Source organism: Aythya ferina, assembly GCF_964211825.1.
Source record: "Aythya ferina genome assembly, chromosome: 1".
In the NCBI taxonomy this organism is placed as follows: Eukaryota; Metazoa; Chordata; class Aves; order Anseriformes; family Anatidae; genus Aythya; species Aythya ferina.
The window spans coordinates 199394431-199414326 of NC_140296.1; the positions used below are offsets into that span (position 1 = coordinate 199394431).

Below are 19896 nucleotides of genomic sequence, written 5' to 3' on the forward strand. Positions count from 1 at the left end.
TCTAAAGCAAAATTCCTTTCAGTTCTCTCTTCAAAGCACTTGTATTCTCAACAATGGTTTGTAATGTGCTTATCTTGGCCGTTCTTTCCCAGCTGAGCGGCACAGTTAATTACTACAGTCACAGAGCATTTGCAGCAGTGGTTCCTAAACATCCTGCTGTCCTCAAAGGTATGCGATCGGTTCGTTCTTGAAATGGCCACCTCAAATAACAAAGTTGGTAGAAATGCTCCAGATGCTTTGCTGATCTTACTATGGGATTATGTATCAACCTTCCTACTTCAAACTTCATTACAAAATAAATAAATTAATTAATTAATTAAAAAAAAAAAAAAAAAGATGAAACAGAGCATTTGAATCTGAACTCCATTCCATCAGAAAATGTGCTACAAATTACAAATCAAGGATGGATAAAGGAAAGCTATTTGTTTAGAAACCATGGGACAAGATTGGTGCATGGATGAAGTTGTTTATTTTCTTATCTCTTTAAATTCACATCAGTGTTCTTTCAGTGTATTTTTCTGGAATTGGAAAAGGGATACATGTGTGTATCTTGCATAGCATAAGGGAAACATCTATGTTCCTTGCCTGGAACTGTTTCAAACAAACTACACAACAAATAATCAGCACGTGCACTTCACTGGGGAAAAATACAATGTCACAGGGCTCCAGCAAGCAGAATCCAGGATCTTTACCACGTCATCTACACAGCTACTGGGAACAGATGTGGCTGGCTATCTTTTGAGGGTCAGACACAGAGCACTTGCCTTGTGTAAAAACCTGGTAAATAATAAATCCAACCTTGCAAACAGTGCTAAACAGCTTGAGTTTTCAGATACCTCTGTGTGAATGATGAGGGAAAAATCAAGTCCACATAATCCACAGTGTTAAGCAGAAACAGCCTTATGGTAATCCTTAAACTATGAATTTCCAGAAGCTGGGAGCTTTTTTTAAAAACAAATTCATTCCACTAAATGTTTCCCCGTCCTTGTATTTTGTATGTTTTTGTACAGTTTAAGGAATTACGTAAAATACAAAGGGAGAGGACAAAGAAAAACAACCAAGCCTCCAAGTCCCTATAACAAGACAGTGGAGAAAGCAATCAGCCAGATTCATCATCTCCCATTCATCCAATTTAGAATTGCTGTAGGGCTGACCCTTGTAGCAAAGAAATACCTGCCAGCTATCATCCAGTCACGTTAGGTATTACATTCCCTCCCCATAGACCACCAGTGGCCAATACATTGATTTTACAATCAGTCCAAAAGCAACATCTTTAACACCACTCTGGATTATTGCCCCAGCTGTGACTCAGGGAACATTTCCTCTAACTCCTGTGTTTTCCTTGGAGACTTCTCCATCTAAACACTGATTGAGCTCAACCAGCTTTATCTTTTAAAATATTACAAGGTAATAAATCACATGGGGGGGAGAACAGGGCAGCTGTGTTACTGTGGTTTAGCAGGAAGGCCACCATACAGCAAAATGACAGCTTTCCACTTTCCACTCAGGCAGACACGTGCATGTACAAATTGTGCCCCAAGGTCAATAGCCAGGTTTCTTCCTGTGTTCACAAGCCCTGGGGATGATGGGGAAGGGATACAAGTGGCAGGGACACAGATGAAGTAACGGCTTTTCAAAATTAGCCTGGTTGTCACAGACTTCTCAAACAGGCCTTCAGCCTGTAGACACCATCCTTCATGGATAAGGCCTCAGTGACCTGCCCTGCGATCCTGCAGGCTGGAGGCAAGTAAGCAGCAAAGCCTGATGCTCAGTAACACTGCAGAGCAGCAGGGGACAACCCCATGAAGCAGTTCCCATGTTCAAAGCCACTCCAGCAGCTCCACCAGCTGCCCACCCCACATAGGCCAGTGTGTTGTGCTCCTCAGAGCACCTCTCAGACCACGACACTCATTGGGAAATACGAAACTTTGGAGACTTGGAACCAAACAGCAAGCCATTGGGTGACTTTTAGAGACTTCTATTCTGCAGACAAGAAATACCAGACAAAGCTGTGTTCTACAGCTGTTTCACTGCCAGGCTCATCACAGCAGGGTCTAGGACTGAGTGTCTAGGTGGTAGAGCCCTGCTTAGCAGGCCAGCTCTCTGCCAACAAGAGGAATCCTCTTCTAGGCATTGGCAGCCTGCATACAGCTGCTACAAGAGTTTCAAGGGAAATCTGGCCCTCTGCTGCCTGCAGCAATTTGTGCACATTTGCAGGTGTGACACGTTTGCTTCACATGACCTCTGGGAAGGCAAAAGCATTGCCTGGAAAGTGTGTCAGTGATACCACTGAGCACTTAGATTTTTGACTTCAAAGTGTTCTACCAACATTAATGAAGTAAGCTTAAAAATAAGAGCTGAAAACACCCTAATAACATGGAAATGTTGCCCTGGAATGAGAATATAAACAAGACAAGAATGCCATTATAAAATGAAGAGTTTTTTTTTTCTTTTTTTCTTTCTTTCTTTTTTCTTTTTTCTTTAATGAGCTGGCTTTGCCCAACCTATTCTATACCTAGCTCATCTGTTAAGCTCAGGCCCCCCAGCCATTTTTTTTGATAGAACTGTTCTGTAAAATATAGCAATTTGAGATGTAAAATTTCACTTCCTGTGACCCTGCTGGCCTGGGAGAATATAGTACTCCATTTAGAGAGATTTTAAATTACTTCTCTTATAACTCCAGACTGTTTTTCAGGCTATGTAAATGTATGGTACAGAGTCCCTCAAAGAAAGCTTCAGTCCCTGCTTTGAAGTCCTGGGACTGAGGAACACAGCTGGGGTTTCTTCAGGAGCTTTGGACAGTCAGAGGTACAGTTTTCATCAGAAAGCACCGTCAGGACACACATAACTGTGAACAGAACAGATTGGTTTGAACAAAGCAGGCAAAATTGCCAAATAGGGGCATCTCTTAAGCAAGACTCCCATTGCTTTTAATGGGGTTAGGGTTATGCCTGCTGGAATGAATTCCCAGCTCTACGCTGAATTTGCTGTAGTAGAAATCCCTTAATCTCTCTGTGGTCCCTTCCCTCTGTGCTGTTTGCTATCTCCTCATCTGCAGATAAGGATGATACTAATGTCTGCCTCCATGGGTGTTATGAAAACTAATTAACTGAGCTTTCAGGGAAACTTCAGCAGAAAAGGCAAATTTTTCATGTGATGATGATGCAAATACATTCACATATATTTCCCCTCTGTAAAGAAGTAGATTTTGTATGCATAGAGACACAGATATATATATAAACCCTACCTAACACCTGCCACACCTTTCTCTACATCAAGGCTCTTCTCTTTGCCTTATCTTTCTGTTACAATCCTGCTATTTTTAAATGCTGGGCTTTATTCCAAGTCAGTGTGGGAATGTCAGGTAGGCAGCTGTTAAAAAAAAATAAGAAGAAAAAAAAAAAAGAGGAAGGAAGAAAAACGGAAGGAAGGAAAGAAGGAAGGAAGGAAGGCAGGCAGGCAGAGAATTTCCCTTCTCTTTTTTAATATCATTTTTGTTCTATAACCATTGTCCCTGCCAGTCAAAAAAGCTGTTTGGTTTTTAATGAAAAATCTGAGCACCAACAAATTGCAACCCTCCTTTTCAACACAGACATGCCCTTTGAATTTAATTATGCCTCAGGCAATGCATTATAGTAGACATGCGATAAGTGACACCGAAATCTTACAATAAACACAGCAAAAAATCTCTCAGTGGGAAAAAAAATAACTAGGAGACAGATTTCCTCTTTGGGTACCAGCATCTGCCTGTTTTATCCCACCTGGGCCCCATGGATGCCAGGAGAGCTGCAGCTATATTTAGAGTCCCCATGGGTCCCATCACTGCATGTCCCTTGGTCCCCTGCTCTGGAAGGTGTGCAGGATAACATTAACCCAGAGGAAGGGTGGAGAACCTACTCTGGGGCAGAGACATTCCTGGTGGGGTCACTTGAAGCACCCAGCAGGAGCTGAGAGGAGCACGAAGGAAGCAGAGGAGTCTGGGAGGGCTCCTTTCCTCCCAGGGTAATTTCTCACAAGCTGTGTCAACTATCCACAGTTAGACAAATACTTGAAATGTCAACATTTCCCATTTTGGTGGGGAGAGGCAGCACCCGTTACCTTTGGTTTTGTTGTCCTGGGAGCTGCAACAGCCAGTAAGAGGAGCCTGCCTGGGAGTTTTCTGAATGTTTGCAGAAGAAAAATTCTCTGGAAAACAAACACACATGGCCCTGCTGTAATGCAACACCAGGGTCAAGCTCTGTCCTTTTGCATCCTTCGGGATGCTAATATGGGGTAATGTAGTGCCCCTGTGTTATTTTGAGCCTCAGTGGTGGCCAGTAACTCCCAAGCAGCAGCAACTCTGGCGGTACACAGCGAATGCACCTGTGAATTATCTGGGTGCAAAGCATTTGTATGTATTGGGAGACAACAGTCACTGATGCCTTCTGATTGCTGGTGGGCAAATACCAAGACAAATTCCACCTAACCTCGAAAGTCATGCTGCTATAACCACAAAATGAAGCAATTGCAATCCTGCCTGGGAGACTCATTCTCTCAAAGTGGTTGTATTTGACCTGATCTTTGCCTTTCATCCCTTTTCTCTGCTGTACAGGTAACTTGGCTCACTGGCTTTATAAGAGAAGAGAATTTTTTTCGTTGTAAATCAGATATAGCTGTTCACATCTGAAAACCCTTGCTTATATCAGGGAACTGGCTTCTTTTAGTGTGCAGCTGTCACAAGCTTCTGCAGCAACTGTTTTCATTGAAGTTTTAAAGGCGAGAGGCAGACAGTGCTTTACAGAAGAGAGGGCTGGGATGCGCAAACAAGTTATTGGGGTTTAATGTGTTTCTGTGCAGCAGCTGAGCCACATGAGCCAGCTGAGTTCACATCTTCAGCTTGAGGTAAACAGAGGATTTCAGCTACACACGTCACCATGACCTGCTAAGGTTTCTTGCCAGGTATTCACAATAAATTGTTCCCTTTCTTGAGCACAATAACTCCATCACATAACCGAGTCCTCCAGATACTTAAATGTTTAATTCCTTATTTCACCACTAGCTTGCCTTGCAACCAAGGGTCATACCACCTCTTTACGCTTCAAACTTCAGGTGTAAAATGGATGTAACAGGAATGCTCAGTCAAAAGGGTGTTGTAAAGCACAAATGCAATAAAGCCTGTGAGGTGTGGAGATATCCCGGACACCTCAGCTGGTCTGAGGAACGTTTTACACACACCTTTCTGCAAAGAGGAATCAGAATAGCCCTGCTTTGCTTTTAGTCATTCACAGTGCTCCTCACTATTTATACAGCTGTGGAGCTGACAAATGTTTTAGAGTCTTCTCTTTTGCTGCAGTAAATAGAAGTCAACTGAGTTGTGCTGCTCTATGGGAATCAAAAATCCAGCCCACTACGCTGCTTGTTTTAATGAGAACCTGCAAGTCACAATTCTCGTACCAACATATTTCTGAGAAGTACACCAAATGGAAATCTGGTGATTTATCAAGCTTTAATCGGTTTGATATAATTCCATAAATTTTGCACCCGAAGGTCTCAGATTGCTGTCCCGGTTACCTGTGCATAAAGCTCGCTTCTGGCAAATGATAATTAATTCTTAAACTTCATAAGCGTCTGAGTTTCAGAGCCCCCAGAGCACATTTGTATGAAGATTAGACATTGTTTCTTTTCTCCTGCTCTCTTTGAAGTCTTCCCTTCAAAGATTGCAGCTTGCTGTTCAGGCTGCAGAGAGCTTCTCCTGACAGAGACTGCTTTTCCCTGTGCTCACAGAGGCTTTGGGTCTGACGCTGCACTCCCTTACTCCACTGAAATATACAGAGAGATGCCAGCACCGCCTCGCTGCCAGCAGGGAGGAGAATCAAGCCCTTTGCCAAGCGCGTCAAGTGAATTGCTCACCCCCTGTGGGGGAAATTTACCACATAACAACGCAGTAATTGATATTGATGGTGCACGTTGTTCACATTTCATTTTTTCAGACGCTTGTTTTCAGGGTTGTGAGAAGTCAGGTTGCGGTGATCAAAGGTCGAAGCCTTAAGTTCCCTGTAAAACAAGTTCCTCGGGGCTATGCTTAATGTGAAAAGAAATTAGCGGTGAGATTTATACCAGGCACATAACTAAGCTAAAACAGACCAAAGACATTAAATTACAAGAATGAGACACTTCTTATTTACATCCCTGCAAACTGTAAGCAATTGCTCCAATGCTAAACAAATGACCTCCTCCCCAGTTTTACATGGAGTAGGAAGAATCTGGCCCATAACAAACACAGCTGAACTCTGCTTTCACACCTTAGATGAACTTCTTACTTCTCTCTCTTCAAGCTGCGTTCTTCTTGATCTTGTCATGAAAGAATATTTTGCAGCTTCTTTTCTAATGGGAAAAAAAAAGTGCAGTCAAGAAGTGTTTTTGTCTTTTTGTATTCTGGGGAACTTTTTATGTCAGATCATTATAGGTTGTGGAGGAAAGGAATGGAAAGGAAAGGTTCCTATTATTCAGTTTATTTTTATTATTATTATTCATTTTATTATTATTATTTATTTTCCGGTTTCATATATAGAATAGAATTGTTCATTTGGAAGGGACCTACAAATATTATCTAGTCCATCTGCCTGATCTCTTCAGGACTAACCAGAAATTAAAGCGTATCACTGAGGGCATTGTCCAAGTGCCTTTTGAACATGACAGGGATGAGGCAATAAACACCTCACTAGCAAACCTGTTCCAAAGTTTGACCACCCTCACATTAAAGAATTTTTTCCTAATGTTTAGGACCTCCCTGGCACAGCTTTGTGCTGTTCCTGTGTGTTCTGTCATCAGTTACCAGGGAAATTGGCCAGCACCCCCCTCTCTGCTTCCCCTCCTCAGGAAGTTGCAGAAAGCAGAGAGATCACCTCTTGGTCTTTTCTTCTCCAGACCAGAAACCCAAGAGCCCTCAGCCTCTTCTCACAGCATGTGCCTTCCTGCTCTTTACCAGCTTTGTTGCCCTCCTCTGAATGTTTTCAAGGACCTTAACATCCTTTTTATAGTTTGGATAAACTATCCCCATTAGTGAGAAAACAATAAAATGAAACAAAATAAAATAAAACAAAATAAAACAAAATAAAAACAAAACAAAACAAAATAAAATAAAATAAAATATAGGGTGACACCTTTATAATTCAGAAATCATAAGGTTGATTCAATAACATATATACGAGGACTCCAGGGTCACAACGTTAAACAACACAACTCTCCATGTATTCCCATGGCTACCAGTACTCTAAGCTGTGCTCCCTCAGTGGCCACTTACCCTCCATGCCATCTGTGAGAAAGTCACTGTAGAGGTAAATAAAGGTTGCATCCTTCTAGATTAAATTTCTACTCAATGTAATCACAGTAATGTTCCAAAACACTGGGAAACAACAAGCAATGTTTTACAGTGTGGCCAAAACTGACACCTTACAGTCGGCATCAACAGGGTTTTAGCCAAATCACTGCAAGTCACTGCAGAAGCCATCACACTGATCTTATGTGGCTCTATGTTCAGTGGCACAAGTGGTACTTAATTCAAGAAGTGTCTTGCTCATTAGCAGATATCTTTAAAAGAATGTTATCATTAAATCTCTGTTAGACGTGAGGAAGTAGAAGTGCCAGACAATTGAAGTGCTTTGCTCAAGTCATCAGGACCAGTGACAGAATCAGCAGTGGAGCGTGGAGTCCTCACACATCCTATCTTTGAACCATCCCTTATGTTATATTGCTTCACAATTTACTTTCCTAACAGATCGAGTCTTTCTCAGTACTCCTAAGCACTCTTGAGTGTTTGAGTGTCATTTCATAACACACTGCCTGGTGAAGAAAATGCTTCTACCTCCTGTGAGTCTTTTTCTTTTCTTTTTTTTTTTTTTTTTTTTTTTTTTTTTCTCCACAGAATTCAATGTGCAGACCTGAAATTTCTTGAAAATCGTGGTCCAGGCACCACAACCCTCCACCACCCACCTTGAGCATGCACAGCACCATCCCATGGTGGCCCAGGGGCCACCATCCAGATGAAAAAGAGCCAGGAGAGGAGGTTTATAGCTGAATGCCTTTGCCCAAGGGAAAGCAGGCCAAAGAATACAAAATGTCGGCAGAGGGCATGTTGCCCTTGATTGAGTGGAGAAGGGCCCCCGCTGGCTGGAAACCCAGAATTACAACAACAACAAGAAAATTAGTAAGGCTTGCCAGCTGGGGAGAGACATCTGGCTAGTGATCAGAGGGGCCTGCGAGTCAATTAATCCATCTCTGAGCTGGATTAGCACATTGAAACATGCTTCCCTTCACTGCTGCGGAGCGACCTGTTGAATGAGATGTAAAGATGAATGGAACTAAAGAAATTTCATTTAGATAAAGAAAAATGGCTCTGAAGTAGTGGGTGGGTGGTTTTTACATGCGCTAAAAGAATTAAGCACAGCTCAGAGAATTTAGGGCATGGAGCAGCCATTTGGATATAAAAGCTCTTAAATTTAATATATGCTGATTTTAAAGTTAGTATCTAGATATCTTCCTATTTTTTCATGTTTGTAGCATACCCAGGATGGAAGATACTGCAAACACAGATTAGGACAAATAACTCTTCCAGTCCATTCATCCACAGCTTTGTGTATTTCTGTAGGAGCTACTCCTGCTCTCTTTTGCTATGAAAATGCTGTTACTCAAGGACATCATCCCACATTTAGCCCTGAAGAGACTGAGACTCGGTTTCCACCTCCTCTGTCTGCAGATCAACAGGACATGGTCTCCTTAGATGGTTTTCAGATCATCAGATATAGGACTTGGCAGAACCTCGTTGGTCACTGAGTTCAGTTTGTTCTGTCAAGAGCCATCAGGCCCTTAGTTCCCTCTTCAATTTTGACTTTTCTCTATTTTGGGGGGCTATTATTCCTGCTGTTAGAAGGCTTTTCCAAAACTTTATTCCTTTACAGTTTAGAATCTTCTTCATAATTTCTAATCTCTGTTTATTCAGACCCAGATTGTACTCACACATTCTTGTACCAGAAATGCCTTTAAAGTCTGTTCTCCCTCCTGAGTACTCAGCTCCCTGAGGTGTAGAGAGAGAGCTATCAAAAACTTCAGCTTTTCTTTTACTCATCTAAATAAGTGAAGCCCCATTACTCTCCTCCCCTAAACCAGGTTCACCAGTCTTCTGATTATTATTCTTGTCTTTTTCTGCACCTATTCCTATGAGATTTTTTTTTTCATATTTATACACAGATTATGCACAAGCTTAAAATGATATCTTGTGCAATGGCACCAGCATCCCTTTGCATCTACAGAAAATACCCTCTCTGTCTATACCCAAGAGTTCGCATTCATTGATTCCATTGCTTCATGCACCCAGTCTCCTCTGTTGTTTTCAGCTAAGAAGCTTTTGGATTGTGGAAAGCATTAATAATATTTTGCTAGCACCTGGAAGATTAACACTGAAAACCTCTTAGGAAGAGATGCATGGCAGTGTTTTCATCCAGGAGAGGATGCCCAAGAACAATCTTGATGCAGCTATCAGCAAAGCAAATTCAGTACTAGGATACATCAGGCAAGATTTCTCCAGCAGAGGACTGTCTTTGTGTGTTACTAATAATCTAAACAGTGGCAGTGAAAAGACCTAGATGATATAAGCTGCCCATACAAAAAAATTGGAATGGTTCGTGACATGGTTCTGATAACAATCACTGAGTTCTCTTGGGATATGCACTGTCCTAAATAATTCCTAGACTTGGGTTGGGACTTGGCAAATGGTGGAGACCATTCACCACAAGTATTTTTCAATGTGGGCACCCTGTTTTAGTGGCTGAAAGAGGCTAGCTGTGTGCGGATGCACTATTGTAAGCCTACTGATCTCATTGCCTCAGAACGTCCCCAGATAAATTTAATTTATGAGACTAGACATGGTTATTGATGCTAGCACACAGGTCCTCATCTGAAGGACCGACAGCACACAGTTCTGATCATCTGTATTCATGTCAGAGGAGCTCTAAGGTTGCAACTATAGCTCTTAAGCAAAGAGTGACAGAGCATCCACCTGAATGTGATCATCCATATCGTTTAATTGCTGCCTGGCCCTTGATTTTTTTTGCCAAGAAAACTTACCCAAGACAACTCCTGGAAAGGGGCTAGAGACTGGCTCAGCCCCAGCAGCGTTCACAACAGGCTGCTGGGATGTGACCATCCAGTTCTGGAGATTTTGGCTTTAAAGGCAGAGCACAGCTGTGCCAGGTGGCATCCTGGCCAGAGAGTGGTCCCTGGCCCATCCTATTTGCTAATATATTTGCAGCCAAACTAGATAAGATGCAGAAAAGATCTATTTGGTTGTTCAAGGGAATGCAGAATTAATTCCATAAAAGAAGGTAAAAGAGATTTTGAATGCTTTTGAAAATTCCCCTTTATACTCAAAGACAGTTTTATGTACAGAAACTGCACATAGCCCCTGGGAATTTGGTCCCAGATTCCTTTAACTGGAACATCCCAAATGACTTCAGCTGTCATAGGCCATGTTGTCTGAGAGACAGTGAGCTTAGACACAATATTCACCTTCAAACAGATGCATTGCTTCTCTGGGAGGCAATGACAATTGTTGAGCATTATTTCCTTCCCAATAAATATGAAAACTCCACAGGCAGCAGTCAAAAGAAATTTACTCTCCTTCAAGACATTTCATATGAATGCCATTATTTCCTCTATACCTCTGCTGTCTCGTGTCTCAAGGAGAGTGCCAACATGGATAAATTCAGGGCTTATCCCTCTGAAATATAAAGTGGCCTAGAGTAATGAAAGACCAAACCCACAAACATCTGTATATAACCAGGGTCATATCAGGTTTGCAGATATCCGGTCCCTGTTGCTACTGTGTCACTAAGTGTTTGTCGCCAGCTATTGACTCTTATCCAAAACAGATGATGAGGGAAGGATTTGTTCTCTGGATGTTTGTATAAAGCCTAGTGCAGTGAGTGTTTTGCCAGGTTAGGACTCCAACTTAAACATCAACATTGTGCTTAAACCACAGTATTTCTCTTAGATTCAGGTATTTTATCTGTGGAATCAGGGAATGGCTGAGGAGTCTTTTCTTTAAAGAAAGACAAAATTGGTCTCCAGTTTGGGACATATTCAGCTGCAGGCATGTACAGAGTGTACCTGTACCTGTACAGAGCCAGTCTGGTCTCTTTTCTGAGGGTCATGATTTTTGCTGTGTGTATGTGCAGTGACATGTTGAGCGCTGTGAACCAGGTGCTAGTGACCTAGGATTGTTATTACAGGTGCTTCTCAAATGTGTTTATCCTCTTTCATACTCAGAATTCTCAAATCAGAGCAGAACAAGCTAGCAGAAAGTGTTAATCAACACATCAAAATGCAAAAAGAGTCTTCTCTTCCCAAACCACTAGCCACTGTTAGCAGCTAGCATCTCACATGAGCATACAAATCCCAGGTGCCAAATGTTTCTAATTTTTACAGTTTTGAGATATGTGTATACTCCTCGATTCATTCATTTTGTGGTTGTGTTCAATCAATGTATGTTCTAAGACCTCTTGAATAATAAATCACAAAAGCAATCTAGTAAAACAGGTGATCATAAATAGATATATATGCTTGAAAGCAAGATAGAAATTTAACAAGAAATACAAGGTAGATATGAATAAAACAACATCTGAGTTTATGGTCTTTTCTTTGCCTTTATAAATATAGCCCAGCTGAGTCTCACAGCCCATCAGTGGGATGAAAGCATTCCAACTAGTCTCACATCACCAGTGGGGAATATGGGACTTAGAGGGATGAAGAAATGTCCCTACAGTCACACTTGGTACAGAACCATGAATTCAGCTGAGATTTCCTGATCATCAGCTCATAAGTTAACAATGACGAGAGAAGAGAGTGAATTAGGACTGCTCTAGGAGCATGAAATAGCTCTAAATTTCCCTTGGCAGCCATCAGACTATCCATGTTCCTTCAGTACAGCACAGCAAGATGACCAAGGAAATATAAATACAATCAAGATCATTTTCACCCATCTACCCTCTGTCAGCTGTAACCATACAGGTGTTCACCCATAGCAATGGCCATCTCAGAAATAGGAAGCTCCTCATTCAAGAAGGAAAGGCAAAAAAAAAAAAAAAAAAAAAAAAAAAAATTTTAAACCTACCTGCAAAGTGACCTGACCTTACACTTGTGTGTAAGGGGGGCTCGGTATTATAAAAATAAAGTGTTGTTAAAGCAGAGATTATTAGCTTGTTTACCAGCATGTCCACATGAAACTATGGGAATAATAAGGAAGTATTTAAAACAGATTGGCTGCCTCATTCAGATGTCTCAAGGAGCTGATCCAAAGTGCTTTAATGACACCCAGGAACTCTAAAAGGCACTGGAGCAGGCCCATCAATTTATAGAGCTAGTAGGAGCTGAGCTGTTAGTGCCTTTGCATGACATCCTGTAAGAGAAAACGCTGGCATTTGGCTTACTCAGGAGAGATTTCACCATCTGTTATTTTAGAGAAGCAATAATGAGAGAAAAAACAAATAAGCAAAAACCCCTAATGCTCTGTCACCATTTCAAATTTAGTGAGGTCTTAAAATATTCCTGCACAGGTAGAGGATTTTGCTGGAGGAGAATCAGCACAGCAACGGGCACAATTACATCCAAGTTTCCTGCGTAAGATCTGTCAAGCAACTCCTATCATCCCGTCTGTAAGTGAGTGTGAGTAATGGGTTTTATTTAAATTCATGTGGCATTTACTACCTACACCCAGACAGATAATGGACAGACAGCAGAACAATGATCAGCAAGTGGCTATCACTTAATTCATGTTTTATTCTGCAGTTTGCCTGCCTTCATCTGTCTTCCCTTCTGAACAAGTAAGCACATTCCTATGAATTCACTGCAAGTTTTATATTTTCCAAGCAAAATCATGGCAGTGATAAAAATAATAATAGTAAAAAAAAAATCCCACTGTATTTGTTTCCAAAAGTGTTTTGTTCCATACATACAAGTTTATCTTTCTGCAGTTGGATTTCTTATCCCCACAGACACAGTCATCATCTGAACTTCCTAGGCAGCAAACACAACACTTAAGGACTCTATTTTCCTTATCAAAAACAATAGGTACTAAGCATGTTGATAAGGGCAGAACATCCTAAGAAATATTGAAATAATCTGTTGACTTGCTGCAGTTCTATTGATTTCAGAAACAGAAAGAGAATATGCTGAACAGGAGGAAAAAAAAATAATTAAATAGCATCACGTGAATGCGGTAGTAAATCATCCCACATACTCTCATCACTGTCAGCTTCCTGCAGGAAGAAAATATGTGTTCAGCCCTAAAACTACCTCCTTTCAATATGAGTATCGCTACGCATTCATTTGCTCCAGCTATCTGAATTCCTTTGGGTTTAGTGAAGCTGTCAAAACCTTACAAGTGTGGATGCTGTTGTGTAAGTAAAATTAATGACTCTTTTTCTGCTTCCCATATTTTAAGGCTTTAAATGAATCCTATTGCTGGGGGAAAAGTCATGAAGAGCAGAGGGGGCTGTCAAAATGGAACTGTAAATCTTTCAGCTTTTAAATTCTTAGACCTGATTGACCTCACAAAGGTTCTTCAGACCAGCATTTGTCTTGGTGTTGTAAAGCAAGCAAACTGTCTTTACCCAGGCTTGAATCCCACTTCACAATCTGTTGGAACTAGCTAGGGTATGAGGCTCAAGTGGAACACTCCAGTCAAGCAAGTGAACATCAAAAAACAAACAAAAACATTTACATTTGCAGAAGTATTATCCATATTTATAGTCTGTCCTTTGAGTGCGTGTAAATGCTGGAGCAAGGGAAGGTAATGTGAACATAGTTGTAAGGCAATTATTACATAAAAGTGAAATATGTGAACAGTGAATAGCAATAATAACTGGTGCTTGCCAGAATGGTGTGTGCTGAGGCTTTAGTTGATGCTTATCATGATTTGGGGTCACAGATAGAGTTGTTTGGAGAGAGGGTTTCCTCTGTGCCCTGATAGCCCCTGCATATTGGGAACTGCACCTTGAGCTCTAGTTTGGCTTTTTTCAGGGCTCTGGGGAGGACTTTCCAGCAACCCTCTGCTTACAGCTGCAAGATGAAGGCTGTTTATAGAAAGCAGTGTCAGCCTGCCAAGCACCACTGACTACATGCTGTCTGTCTATGCCAGTGGCTCTATCCCAGGGTAATTTAAACTCAACTCAACAGAGGTTATTGACACCCTCATATTTCAGCTTAGCCACCCTAAGCTCCCTCACAGCCATTAGAAAGACTGTCCAGAAAGCACTTTGGAACAGAAGCCAAATCCAGGAGCTCTGAAAATCCTGTGAAGGAACCTGCTTGTGCCCAGAAAGGAGAGGGAGCCCTGGGAAGATGGCTAGGTTGTATACTCACTGCCTAGACTACCATTCACTGGTATATACATGTAATATAATATTATAATATCCTATATACTATATATAGTATATAGCACATTACAAGCATTAACTCTTAGGACACACCCACATAGTCAAAAAGTAATATTATCCCTGTTTTATATAGGCACAGAGAGGTGAGCCAAAGACAGAGTTGAGCCTGGAACCAAGTTTCCGAGCGCTGTTTTACTTACTAGACTGGACCTCTTCCAGAGAAAGGAGGAGGAATGTTTATGTCACATTGTGAGCCAAAGCCCAAAGCCTATAGAAAGATTCTCATGGATTTTAATGAGTAGACTGCAGAAAATATGGGGTGAACATGAACTTTCCTAAGAGATTTGTGGAAGTCAGTCTTTAAAGTAGGGATTGCCTTAAAGTCAGAAAATACTGAAGGGTACCTTCATAGAAAATGCCAGGATGTTCTCTCTCTTACAAAAGGAAAATGGATATTCTGGACACTTTTGTTCTGATCTAACACTGTAGAGCTCTCTCCTCTTGGTTCTGCTATGGGCACTACCCCAGTGGAATTCAGCATCTTTCTGGAAAAAACAGCTTTATGAAGCATTGGTGAAGTGGCCAAGGTGATGTGATTAAGTGAAACATTTGTAAAGAGCGATGGGAGATAAATCACTGTTTCTGGGAATAAAATGAAACATGAGATAATGAAGACCTCAAAAAGAATCTTGGTACCCAAAATAGTGTCTACTTTCCCCAACCATATTGGCAGGAACCACTTCTTCCTACACTCCTGCATTGCAGATGGACGTGGCTGTACTGAAGGTAAAAACACCTTTCTGTCCCTAGCTCCTTGGTCTCTTCATTGTTCTTTAATGCCAGTGTTTCCTGAGTATTAGATCCTGGCACTGGGAAAGAAGTGCCTTTTTCTTTGCTTCCTCTGCCATTGATTCACAGCCATGCTTTTTCTCCTCAGCTTCTCACTGTTAAAACATAAGGGACGGTACTTATCCTCAGCTATAAGGTGATTTTTAAGTAGTAAAGAAATAAAAAATATTATTGCTTATTAGTTCAGGTAGTGGAGCGGAGAGAACTGTCTAAAGCTCATTAAAACAATATTTCTGAATGGAAATGTTAGGTGTTTAAAACAGAAGTAATGAAAGGAAAATGAGGTGTGTGGCAGGTTTCCTTCCATGTTGTCTTGCTGAGCCACCTGGGAAACTAGCAGTTCCTGAGTGAAAATCATGCCATTGCTTTAAACTCTCAACATGCACTGAAGCACAGCTAATGCTCTACTGTAATTGTTTCCTGACTGTTGAAAGCAGCCAGAAAGCCCACATGCATACATACTTATATATGCTCATTGCTACTCTTAGCCTGATGGAAATTTTATAAATTGCTTACCCTGTCTGAAACAGTGTTGCTTGCAACCAAACATCAACACATTGATTTGAGCAACAGATCTAGGAGTTGAAAATGGGTTATGTGAAACAGCAGGCTTAACAGCTGAAAGCATCAAAGCTCCCAGCCTCCATGCTGACCAGCTGATGAGTTTTTAATTCCTTCTCTGTGGCTCCTGAGATGCAACAGACAAGCAGGGATGAATTTGGAAACTACTCCTGTTGACCTTTATGTATTAATGAAGAAAATTTGCACCTTCTGCCAAAAATGGAAATAATCAGTTGGTGTACTGATATGGAGCTCTAACAGTCATTTAAACATGGTACATGTACTCATTTTGCAGATCTATTTTTCTCCTTATTGAAGATGTTTACAATGAGGACCCACCCACACTTGCTGCAGGGGGCATCAACATGCATCTGTCAAAAATTATTTTTTCACTTGTATGTATGTCAGGTAAACTGTTGTCCCAGACAGTAAAAGCAGTTGTGTCCATATTCCTGAAGACAAGATCTAGTTCTACAACACCTACACATACATTTTCAAAATCTCTGACTTACTCTTCAGAGAAAGGCTTTCTTACTATACCTATTCTAATTCAATAGACTTTGCACTAGATCCATCAAATAAGAGAGGGAAGGAGGAAAGAATTTAATTTTTCCACTTGAAACATTATGGATCTGTATTTCATTCCTATGTCTTCCCACATTACACTCATGTTTAATTTAAGATATTAACTGGTTTTAAACAAGATTCTAAGATTCAGTTAAAGTACAAAATTTTGTTATTCATTCAGAATGAATGAATTATGCTGAATATCTGGAACAAGAGAACAAAATGATTTTAATGTTAACAATGGGCCAGATCCATAAAAAAATAACTACAATAACATAATTGGAATGTTTCACCAGATTCCAGTGAGCATGATGATTATGCTCCTAGCTTAAAACAGGATGTGTGTACAAGAGAATGCATATTTCAAGCCTATAATGCTCCTGACTCAGTAAACCAGAGTCAGTCAAAGGTCTCATATTGACTCTAATGAATGCTGAATGAGCAACAGATACAAATTCTTAAATTCAGCTTGAAAAAATTATGAGTTTTATCCCAACCTAAGAGACCCTTTCAGTGGTGCCTGTTCCTAAATTTGTCAAACATTTCCATCACGTGATTCTCTGAAGAGCATGAGTTGAATGGAAAGGTTGGATGTGGTCTATGTGAGGTTCAGTTTAAGGTGAGCTGAGAGTGGACTGAGGGTGAGGTTTACAGGGTGAGGGTGAGGTTTTCAGACAGGTTTTACGTAAGAGCACTGTTTTGTCATTTTATAAGTGTGTAGCAAGCTTTTATTCCAAAAGCAAATGCTGTTGCTTATGCTATAAAACAGGGCACCGAAAGTGAGGACAAGAGGCATTTGGTCAAGACTTTTACTAAACCTCTGAGAATATCCCGAAGCGGTCTGTTACCAGCCCTTCAAAATAATCACTGCTTACACGTGCTCAGGAAAACCCTCTTAAGAGCCCAATAGCTAAAGATTTTAAAGAATCTGTCCTCATTCAATGTATTTGAGCCTCTCAGCTCTTCTAGTGCCATCTAGAATAATCTCACACAACAGAGAAGGAGCTTGCATTGCTTCACAGTGTCTGCTTGGGACCCCTTTATCCATTCAGAGAATGACAAGAGCACAGAGGCAAAGCCAGGATTTTGGTGCAATTGGTGTCCTCAGCCATGTTGGGGCTGACAACCAGAAGGGTGTTGTCTCTGTTATCAATGCAATCAGGTAGAATAAAAGAAAAGGAAAAAAAAGGGAAAAAAAAGGGAAAAAAAAAAAAAAAAAGGAAAAAAAAAGGGAAAAAAAAGGAAAGGAAAGGAAAGGAAAGGAAAGGAAAGGAAAGGAAAGGAAAGGAAAGGAAAGGAAAGGAAAGGAAAGGAAAGGAAAGGAAAGGAAAGGAAAGGAAAGGAAAGGAAAGGAAAGGAAAGGAAAGGAAAGGAAAGGAAAGGAAAGGAAAGGAAAGGAAAGGAAAGGAAAGGAAAGGAAAGGAAAGGAAAGGAAAGGAAAGGAAAGGAAAAAAGAAAAAAGAAAAGAAAAGAAAAGAAAAGAAAAGAAAAGAAAAGAAAAGAAAAGAAAAGAAAAGAAAAGAAAAGAAAAGAAAAGAAAAGAAAAGAAAAGAAAAGAAAAGAAAAGAAAAGAAAAGAAGAAAAGAAAAGAAAAGAAAAGAAAAGAAAAGAAAAGAAAAGAAAAGAAAAGAAAAGAAAAGAAAAGAAAAGAAAAGAAAAGAAAAGAAAAGAAAAGAAAAGAAAAGAAAAGAAAAGAAAAGAAAAGAAAAGAAAAGAAACACCAAAAAAAAAATGCCACTGAAATGATAAGGGCACCCGAAGTGTCTTAGAGTGGATGAATAGATTGAGAGAAAAAGGCTGCAGACATGAGGAGCAGAAAGACTTGAAAGAGGAGCCTGAGAGGATTATGACTGGGAACAAGGAGTGGGAAAAGTCTGAGAGCTGATAAAGGATGGAGCTGAGCAGTGATCAGTGCAGGGAGCAGCTGACAGATTGACGAAATGAAACTGTTAGCATCTGCAAATCTATTGTAAAAAGTAAACATTGTACATACAAGAATCCTAGCTACAGGGTACCAAGTTAACTACCAAGTTCGTGCTGGACAAACTTGGGCATGCTGTAAAGATAATAAGAGCATTTATCTGTCATGAATGTAAGCTTATAGATTGATAGATCATTTGATCTCTGTGACTGTATTATGGATTTGCCATTAGCTTTCATCTTTAGCCATGCTGACAGAATCAAAAAACATATTTATTACACTTGGTTGGTTTAAATTGACTCTGCATTTTCCCGTGAGTAGAGTTGGAATACAGATAAGCTGCAAAAGATACTGACAATCTTCCCCTTTTTTCTGGTTTATTCATATTTTTCAAAAAACAACCTGAAAAGCATATCACAGATGCATTCTTCTGTAAAAGCATTATGTAAGTTTTGAAGGAGAATAAACTAGCATTAGCCATATAAGAGAGAAATGTGCTGTGCAAAAAAAAAAAAAAAAAAAAAAAAAAAAAAAAAAAAGGCTTATCCTCTGGGCTCAACGAACAAAACAGCTCAAAGCCAGCAAGACACTACCCATAGAGAGAATGGAAATGGATTTGAAAAATGTGAATTCTTCCTATTTCATATGGCTCTTATCACAGTGGGGGTGCTTTTCAGTATTAAGGCACACAGGAGTCTGATAGTGTACAAATAATGTGACAGAGGGGCTGGTCTTTTGCTATATCAAAAAGGTAAATTTGCTGAAGGGGGAATCCATCTTATCTGAACATCTTTGTTGTAGATGTCTGCATGTGAACTAGCTGTCTTGACTTAATGTGGATTAAATCAATATAGTCAACAGAGCGGAGGGTGTGATTCAGCCTAAAATGGATGCCAATATTTGATTAAACAAATTGCACGCCCAACTCTTTTGGCTACACTGACCTCACTGAGTAAATGGGAATCTAATGAGTTCACTTGATGTAGAAAACTCTGTTGGCTGAATCCACAGGCCCTCTTCACTGTCAGTGGCACCCAGGTGCCATCCAGATTCCTAAGGAAGATATATCTAAGAATATCTAAGGAAATACAGCTTATGCATTTACATTAATGGTCAATTCTGATAAAGTTTGAATGTTAGCCATTTTCAACAAAATTGGTCAAAATGTGGACCTCAAAGATATTCATTTTTTACAGGTTTCCTTTTGAGGAAGGGAAGGTGGGTGAGTAAATGAATCGGAACAAGATTAAAATCCCACTGAAAAAGAAAGGCTAGAGTGAGCTCAGCCACAATATCAGACACCTGAGAATCCTCCAAGGAGAAAGCTACAGGAAAATAGACTTTTCATAATACTCCTTTGGGCTATGTCACTGTTGTAACTTGTCTTACATCAGCTGGAAACTGCCAGACAATGTATCAGTCCTGGAAATAAAATAAAATGCCCTGGCCTTATAGAACATCAGAAAGAAAATACACAAGCTGAGACTCAGTGTAGCCTGAGTTTGAGTGAAATTCATGGAACTTTGGCTCTGATTTCAGTAAGCCTTGGTTTCATACCTTGTAGCTTTGTTTCAGAGAGGAAAGCCTAAC

General features: G+C 40.4%; 1 protein-coding gene and 1 long non-coding RNA gene across 5 annotated transcripts in view; one reads left to right on the forward strand and one right to left on the reverse strand.

The window, feature by feature from the left end:
* GRM3 (glutamate metabotropic receptor 3) overlaps positions 1-19896 on the forward strand; it is a 108163-nt gene that overhangs the window by 27685 nt on the left and 60582 nt on the right. Inside the window, exon 2 of one of the 4 annotated variants that reach the window (XM_084512170.1) lies at positions 12588-12696. The exons of 1 other annotated variant lie outside the window; for it this stretch is intronic. The gene's annotated coding sequence lies outside the window, so the exon portion shown is untranslated. The remainder of the gene's footprint in view (positions 1-12587; positions 12697-19896) is intronic. 2 more of the 4 variants (XM_084512173.1, XM_084512172.1) reach the window with 2 other exon arrangements.
* On the reverse strand, positions 4704-8159 carry LOC311430343. Its single transcript, XR_014688714.1, has 2 exons — positions 7972-8159; positions 4704-6363 (listed from the first exon to the last, which is right to left on the reverse strand). It is a non-coding gene; the product is annotated as an uncharacterized lncRNA (long non-coding RNA).